The sequence below is a fragment of the Triticum aestivum genome, chromosome 6A (genome assembly GCF_018294505.1).
Source record: "Triticum aestivum cultivar Chinese Spring chromosome 6A, IWGSC CS RefSeq v2.1, whole genome shotgun sequence".
Lineage (NCBI taxonomy): Eukaryota > Viridiplantae > Streptophyta > Magnoliopsida > Poales > Poaceae > Triticum > Triticum aestivum.
Window position 1 is genome coordinate 564,266,623 of NC_057809.1, and position 9,046 is coordinate 564,275,668.

Here is a 9,046-nt window from a genome sequence, read left to right on the forward strand (position 1 = left end):
TCACCTTGAGACTCATCTTGTCGATATATCGATGATTTGACCCTAGGGTTCACCTTGAGCCTCATCTTGTCGATATATCGATGATTTGACCCTAGGTGTCACCTTGAGCCTCATCGTGTCGATATATCGATGATTTGACCCTAGGGGTCACCTTGAGCCTCATCGTGTCGATATATCGATGATTTGACCCTAGGGTTTACCTTGAGCCTCATCTTGTTGATATATCGATGATTTGACCATAGGGTGTCACCTTGAGCCTCATCTTGTCGATATATCGATGATTTGACCCTAGGGTTCACCTTGAGCCTCATCTTGTCGACATATCGATGATTTGACCCTAGGGGTTACCTTGAGCCTCATCTTGTCGATATATTGATGATTTGACCCTAGGTGTCACCTTGAGCCTCATCTTGTCGACATATCGATGATTTGACCCTAGGGTGTCACCTTGAGCCTCATCTTGTCGATATATCGATGATTTGACCCTAGGGTGTCACCTTGAGCCTCATCTTGTCGATATATCGATTGTTTTGACCCTAGGTGTCACCTTGAGCCTCATCTTGTTGACATATCGATGATTTGATCCAACAAGCCAATTTGAACATTGTAATGGCCTAAACAATCCAACAAGCTAACAGTGCATCATATAACAATTACTAGTGAACATTGTAATGGCCATAATAATAAGCCAACTTGACAGAAATAGAGAGGCTTAAGTACATTGCATCATATAGATTCATAGGTTCATAGATTACAGTACCATATCACATCATCATGAAACCAGATCCAACAACATAGCAAATACTAGTTCAGCCAGATTACAGTACCACAAGTTGTTGCCAAAATAGATCTTAGCAATTACTAGTTTAGCTAGATCACATCATCATCAAGGTTCAACATCAGTTCCCAGAAGCATAGAAATAGTCTTTCAGCCTGCTGGGTTGCTTTCTTTGTCTTGGTGGCAAGAATGGTGCTGATGTGGATGCTGCAGCTATTGAACCTCTCCTACTTGCTATAGCTGAAGAAGCTCTCCTGGCAGGAGTTGAGCTGGCTGCCCTTGTTGCTGCACCTATAGTTGAAGAAGTTGCCCTTGGTGTTGGAGCTGTTGAAGAAGCTGCCCTTGGTGCTGGAGCTGTTGAAGAAGTTGCCCTTGGTGCTCCCCTTGGTGCTGCACTTGTTGATCCCCTTGGTGCTGTTGGTGCCCTGCTTCCTTGCGTGCTACCCTTCTCTGTGCTGTTAGACTGCATATAAGAATTGTAGCAAGTTAATACATTCAAGTGTTAGAAAACAAAATCTGGCTGAACCTGGTGCTTGTACATACCTGATGCTTGTTCTTTCTCAATGCTAACCCTGATTTTAGAGGCTGTTTGCATGATGTGTATCTGTGACCTACAAGCTGGCAGTTGCTGCATGTAATTGAAGCCATCCTAGATGTATCTTTGGGTGCTGGTGGCTCAAACTGGCTCCTTCTCCTCTTGGTTTGCTTCTTCCCTGGCTTATCCTTGAACACTGGAGGTTCTATGTCTCTGCTATTGGTCTTGGGCCACAGATCTTGTCCTGGTACAGGGAATATGATGGGGTTGTATGCTGCCAGATACAGTGGCTTTTTGAGAAAGTCATGTACAAAGTCTTCAGGCCTCAGTTTGGCTTTGGTGCTAGCTGATACTGCATGATTGCATGGGACAGCAGTCATGTCCCATTTCCTACACCCACATGTCCTATGCTGCAGGTTAACTGAATAAGTTCTCTCATTGCTTGTCACTTGGTAGATATTTGGCCCAGCCATCAATGCTTGACAGTTCCTAGATTTTTTTCTTTGCTTCTTCATGCAACTCAGCATATGTTGGGCATATATCCCACTTGGCTACCTCTGTCTTAGTCCTATTGCCATTGAACCTAACCATCAACTTAGTCCTGATTACATCTATCATGCTCTTTATTGGTTTGCCCCTCACATCTAATATCATCTTGTTAAAGACCTCACTAATATTGTTGACAACTAGGTCAGTTTGTGACCATAATCACAACTAAGCAATGTATATGACCAACAACTAATTAAGAAATTATGAACTATGCAATTGTGAACTATGCAATTATGAACTAAGCAATTATGAACTATGCAATTATGAACTAAGCAATTATGAAGCAATGTATATTATAAAATACAACTAAACATGGGAATTACCTTTTGTCTATCAGAGATTATGGTGTAATAACCAAATCTCCCTGATTCTCCACCAATTGCTATCTTCAGTTCAGATAGAAACCAAGTCCAACTGTTTGTGTCTTCTTTGTCCACAACTGCAAAAGCAATGGGATATATGTTATTACTCCCATCCCTTCCTGTGGCAGCCAGGATTTGTTGGCCAGTAGACAGCTTGATGAAGCATCCATCCACACCTGCATTGGCACACAACACAAGTAAGAAACAAGGCATTCAAACAAGGCAAAGTAAAGAAAGTAAAGTAATCACCTATGAATGGTCTACATCCATTCAGAAATCCTTCCTTGCAAGCATTCAAACAGATGAACAGACCATGGAACCTTGGATTTTTGCTTGGATGCTCCTTTAAGAACTTAGTAGTGACAATGCACCTACTACCTGGATTTGTGTCCAAGACAGCCTGCAAGTAATCCCTGATTCTGGTATACTGACCCCTCTGATCTCCTTGCACCATCTCAACTGCTTTGTTCTTAGCCCTGTAGGCCATATGAGTGCTGATCTCAACTCCATACTTGCTCTTCAGGTTTTGCATTATTGTAGTTATTGGTGTGTTCAAGTCTGTTCTTATTGCTTATAACACCTGATGTGTGACCCACTTGGTAGTCACCTTGGTGCTCTCTGCTACAGCTGGACATGTGTGCAAAATTTTTGCCTTTCTAATGCAAAATGTTCTCTCATTTGCCAACACAGAAGCTGCAATGAAAAAAGGGCAATCTTCATGTTTGCAAATAGCTATGATTTTGTCATTGCAGTTCCTATGAACCACATAGTTTCTGTTTTGAGCTATGTGGAATGTGAGAAGTGCCCTTCTAAATTGGTAAACACTTTCAAAACAAAGCTTTTTTACAAACTGCATCTCTGGGCTCTCTCTATCCTCATCATACAAGATTCTTGGTTTGGGTTTTTTGGCCCTACTCTTATTGCCAAGCACAAAAGCTAGGGGTACTGCCCCATCATCCTCCTCCTCCTTCAAATCACCAGGATTTGGATCCTCATCAGATGATGGCACCCAAACATCCTCAAATTGTTGCTCCAAACTTGCATGTGATCTACTAGTTGGCCCCTTTCTACTTTCAACTTCTTCCTCTTTTCCCCTTGTGGTACCACCCCTTCTTCAATTTCCTCATCCTCTCCATGTTCCTCATGCACTACCTCTTCTTCTAGCTCATAAGGTTCTCCAACATCAGTGTCACCTTCAAAGTGTAAAAATGGGTCCTATCTTTGCCTCCTCATCTCAGCCATCCTATCCATGAAATCCTCATCTTGCTCCAAGTCAGAATCATCTTCAGTTAGTAAAACAGGAAGTTTTCTTTTAATTGCCTCCACCCTCTCAACACTCTTCTTATGCTTCTTATACCTCTGTATTTTATTCCTCCTCTTAAGCTCCATACTTCTTTCCAACTCCTCTTGCTCCAAATCAACATCTCATGTGTGCTCTGCTCTCTGGAGTAAAATTGTATTGGATGTGCCTCCTGCTCATCAACTTGTGCAACTCTCCTTGTTTTTTTGGATGGTGACCTGTACACCACACCTTCATCACTGACCTCATACACAGTCCTCTCGCCAACACTATCTATAGGGACCTGCTGCTCACAAACATGACTTATGTTTAAATCTCCAGGTCTGGGCTCACTACCCCTAACTACTGTCAGATTAACTATGGTCTGATCTCTGTTGGCAATGTGGTCTAGCATCTCATTAACCTTGTCATCATCATATATCTCTTCCAAACCAGCTACTCCCAAGCCAGCATCCCTAACAAAGTACATGTAGTCATCCTCTCCATAGCCTGCTGTCTCTATTAGTGCTATTAGATTCAGAAATGTTATGTCTGAAACACACATGGTCCTTTCCAAATTGTCCCTGTCATGAAAGTGGAGCCTAACTTCCCACACATCATCACACAAACTACAAAGCAAAGAAGTGCATATTCAGTTAACTGAAATATTACAAATTACTAGGTGAAACTAACACATATTCAGTTAACTGAAATCTTTTGAACACTAAAAAAATTCAGTTAAGTTCATACAGTGAAGAAAATCCATTTAACTTCATACACTACCCTAATCCAGTTCATACGCTAATAGAATTCAGTTAACTATTGACACTAAACAATATTCAGTTAATGTCATACAGTGAAGCAAATCCATTTAACTTCATACACTACCCTAATCCAGTTAACTTCAGACGCTTCATACACAGGAGCAAATTCTGGGCCTTTACAAACTATTGACACTAAACAATATTCAGTCAACTGAAAAACTTGTGTACACTGAGAAAATTCAGTTAACTTCATACACAGGAGCAAATTCATCTAACTGATAGGATACATATCAGAGGTTAGACTACAAACAATATTGACCTACAGTTCATTCAAATCGAAGACTAACTATTGAACTATGAGAAATTGATTCCTAACCCTAACCCTAGAAATTGATCCCTAACCCAGAAGGAGGGGGAGAACTTACTCGACGCCGCCAAATGCAGAAGCCCATTGATGGCTACTCGTCGGAGTAGCATGCACAGCATGGGCAAAAGCGCCGGCGACGCGGTACTCAAGCAACGGCGACAGTGCTCTCCCCTTCGGGGGGTTTGAGTTGCCGCACACCTCCTCCACTTTGGTGCTTAAAATGCTTAAAATGCCCCAATAGAAGGTTTGATGTTTTCTGCAAATGATTAGGCGCGAAATCAGTGTTTTCTGGCACAAAAACGTAGAAGAGTCTTTTCTGCAACCGTAGGCTTCAATGTGGTGGTTTTCTGCAATTCACTCAATTTAAGGAGGGATGGAAGGAGTTTATTATGGGGAAGGACCTAAGGTTTGGCAATGCTATACTAATCACTTTCAGGTGCAGAACATTTGAGGAGTTCATAAGGATAATGATCATCAACAAGATTTAAGCGTTGCTTGAGTTCAGTCAGGAGGACGATGATGTGATTTTCGGAAGTATAATTCGTTCACGGCATGCAGTTTTTAATTTGTTATTGTTGTCAGTGGAACAATCAATTATCAGTGTGTCCATATGTATATGTTTGCTAAGCTACTGGAACCTTTGTATGAACCATCTGTTTTCAGTATATTTTTCTTCAATCTGCTTTCATGCATGTAGCTGTAGTTCCCAATCATTCCATAGTTGCATCAGCATCCGTATACGGCTAAAAATTATCCACAAGCTAGATCATATACAGGGTTACAATGTACTCAAGCAACAGTTGTGAAGTGCACTTTATCTAGCGCACCAGGTGTCAGTAATCTATTTGTTGGTCGCAAGCTTGCTAAAATGGAAGGTAACATACAGAGAACGTTTACTGGAGAGTGGCCATAGAGTGGACGAGCTCACTTGCTCCTGCTAGGTGGACCAATGGAACAATCAGGCATTGGTAGGTGTATTAAGTGCGGGCGTAGGAAGCAGGGAAAGATGCGCGGCGTCCAACAGTAGTATATGGTGACGGTGCCGTTTAATATGACTGCACGATGACGGTAGAACGTGCACACGTTCCGGCACCAACCGAGTGACTTCCCAACATTATCAGCTTGGCAGTTGTGTGAACCATCTTGTCAGGACCCCGACTCAATGCCACATCGATCTAGCATGTAACACCTCATATCACTTTGCGGCCTCACGCACGGTATTCCCACGGGTGTCACCTTACCTTAGCCCGGGACCGTTTGCGCCTTTTGGCACACGTATATGACAGTGTCGCTAGCATCCATATGATAAGGAGCCCGGGCTGACATGGCTAGTCGTAAACCCAAAGTGGCACAGACTTACAGGGACAGGCATCCATGACCCAGCATCGAACGTGTCGGTCATCAGCGAGTGAATCCAGGCTGTAGCACTGGGCTAGCAGGACTCCGGTGAACCGGGCTGTAGCAGGCTAACAGGACTCCGGTATTCATCGCGTGACATTTCCCCGAAGGGACAGACACAAGAACGAAGAAGGACACATGCCGGCCAGCCTAAGTGTTCCGGAGCAGTAGCGAGCTACCATGGCTCGGTGGAAACACTAGGAGACATTTCGCGGTAAGAGAGGCTACTAAAGATAAACAACTAGATGGTCAGATCCCACACATACCAAGCATTTCAATAACATACACACAATATGCTCGATATGTGCAAATACAACATGGCATCACAACATGACTCTACGACTCAAGTATTTTATCAATAGGCTCCGAGGAGCGAGATATTACAAACATGGGTCTCATGACCCAACATTCAGAGCATACAAAACAAAACACAAGCGGAAGCTATCATGTCTGAGTACAGACATCTATAAATGAAAAAGGCTGAGAAGCCTGACTATCTACCAAATCCTGCCGAGGCACAAGATCGTAGCTGAGGTAACAAGCTAAACATCGAAGTCCACGCGAAACTACTAGTGAGACCGAAGTCTCTCTGCAAAAACATAAAATAGGCAAACGTGAGTACAAATGTACCCAGCAAGACTTACATCAGAACTAACTACATATGCATCATTATCAACAAAGGGATGGTGGGGTTTAACTGCAGCAAGCCAGCTTTGACTCGGTGGCTATCCTAAACTACGACTGCAAGCGACTCTTTTGAGGTGGCGCACACGAGTCCACATATTCACCATATCAATACACCACTATGGATCCGCTCTCGTCTCCCTACGAGAACACCATCCATAGCACTCACGCTTATCTTGCGTATTTTAGGGTATCCACTTTCACTTGTCTATGAACTGATATAAGCAACCCAGAAGTCCTTTACCGCGGACACAGCTATTCGAATAGATGATGTTAACCCTGCAGGGGTGTACTTCTTCATACATGTTTCCACCACTTAGCGTCTGCACACGACATGTGCTCGGCAGACTTCAAGCGAAAGCCGACGTGGGTGTAGACCACGACCTACCTAAACACTCAAGTCTCTAGTCCAGGTTTATCGCCTATTCGGGTTCCATCCATGAGGAGATCCGGCCGGAGTTTCGCTCACAGCCCCAAACGATGTGAACAGGGTTCCGTGACACCAAACGGGCGCCCGGTATACCCGGCCACGTGCCTACCGCATCACAGCCCACCCCTACGGTCAGCGCTGTCCACGGCCTCCAGCATACTACAAACACCAGAAACTACTTGCAACTCCTGGACAGAGGACAAGGGTGAATAAGAAGTCGAGCGGGGTCATATTTCAGGGCCCAATGTATGGTAGTAGCTGAATCATGGATCACAAACACAGAACTCAGTTCCTGAGGACGGCTTCAATGAGACAACCCACCATGTACTCCTACATGGCCTCTCACCGCTACCTTTACCAAATCATGTTCACACACTTAGCTCTCAATGGTAGGACATGTTCACACACCTCTGATCCATTCCCGATGAATCAGACCTGACACAACTCTAAGCAGTAGCAGGCATGACAAACAAGCAAGAATGAGTAGGCACAACAGGGCTCAAACAACTCCTACTCATGCTAGTGGGTTTCATCTATTTACTGTGGCAATGACAGGTCATGCAAAGGATAAAGGGGTTCAACTACCGCAACAAGTAACAGATGAATCGTTGTTGTCCTAATGCAGTAAAAGAGAGCAGGAGCGAGAGAGTGGGTTTGTATCGAAATGAACAAGGGGGTTTTGCTTGCCTGGCACTTCTGAAGATAACATTGAGTCTTCATCAGTGTCAACGATCACAACGTCGGAACATCGTCTACCGGGAGGGAACAGATACCGGCAACAAAGAAGAAATACAATCAATGCAATGCACAATATGATGCATGCTCATGACATGGCAATATGAATGTGTTTTGAGCTAATGCAACTAGCAACAGATTAAATGAAGTTGGTTTGAATACAAGATTCAAATTCAAACTCCATATGTGATTATTCAAATGCCATTTAATTGATTTGTGCTAAACAGCAGCTATAAGTTGTTCTAACATGCATGAAATGGTACAGATGGATTCCTTGAATTTTTCTGATAATTTTTCATATATAAATTATTTAATTTGGAGTTACGGTTGAATTACTATGAATTTTTGAAGTTTTGAACATTTTCTGGAATTTCCTGAATATTAATAATTCCAGTAATTCATTAATGCGTCAGCCTGACGTCAGCATGACGTCAGCGAGTCAACGGCCAGGTCCAGGTCAAACCTGACGTGTGGGGTCCACACGTCAGTGACACAGGTTAGACAGGGGGGTTAGTTTAGTTTAATTAAAGATTAGGGGCACTAGGGCCCACATGTCAGTGGCTCTAGGCCTGGGTTAGCGGGGTGGTTAGGCCCTAATGACCGGCCACGTCAGCTCTCGCCGGAGTTTAGCCGGCGACGACCACAGAGCACGGCGGGGGACGCCCGACTTGCGCTAGGGGCATCGGATCGACGCGCCAAGGGCACCAGGAGGTAGCCCGTGCCCGTGCGCATCTAGGGGGACCAACGGGAGGTGCGGGGGTGGCCGGGGTTCGCCGGAGTGGAGCCTGAGGCGGCGGCCGGAGCTCGGGGTTGGGGCGAGTTAGTGCTACAGTGCGCAAACGAGCGAGGTGAGAGGCTAGCGGGGCGCTATGCGGTGCGGGGAGCGAGTTAGGCATGCCAGGGTGACCAAATGGTCACCGGAGCTACGCCGGCGACGAGCTCAGGCGGCGGCATGCTACGGCCAGCTATGAAATGGCGGCTACGGCGAGCGGCAAGCCACGGGGTTAGGGGCAAAACGTGCAGGAGCTCACGGTGGTTCGGATGGGGTAGATGACGAGCTCGGGGAAGCGGAGACGGCGGCGAATCGACGGTGAAGATCCTCGGCGGCCGGCGATGGAAACGGCGATGGTGGCGGCGTTGCAGCGTGTCCGGGACCTTGTGGCTC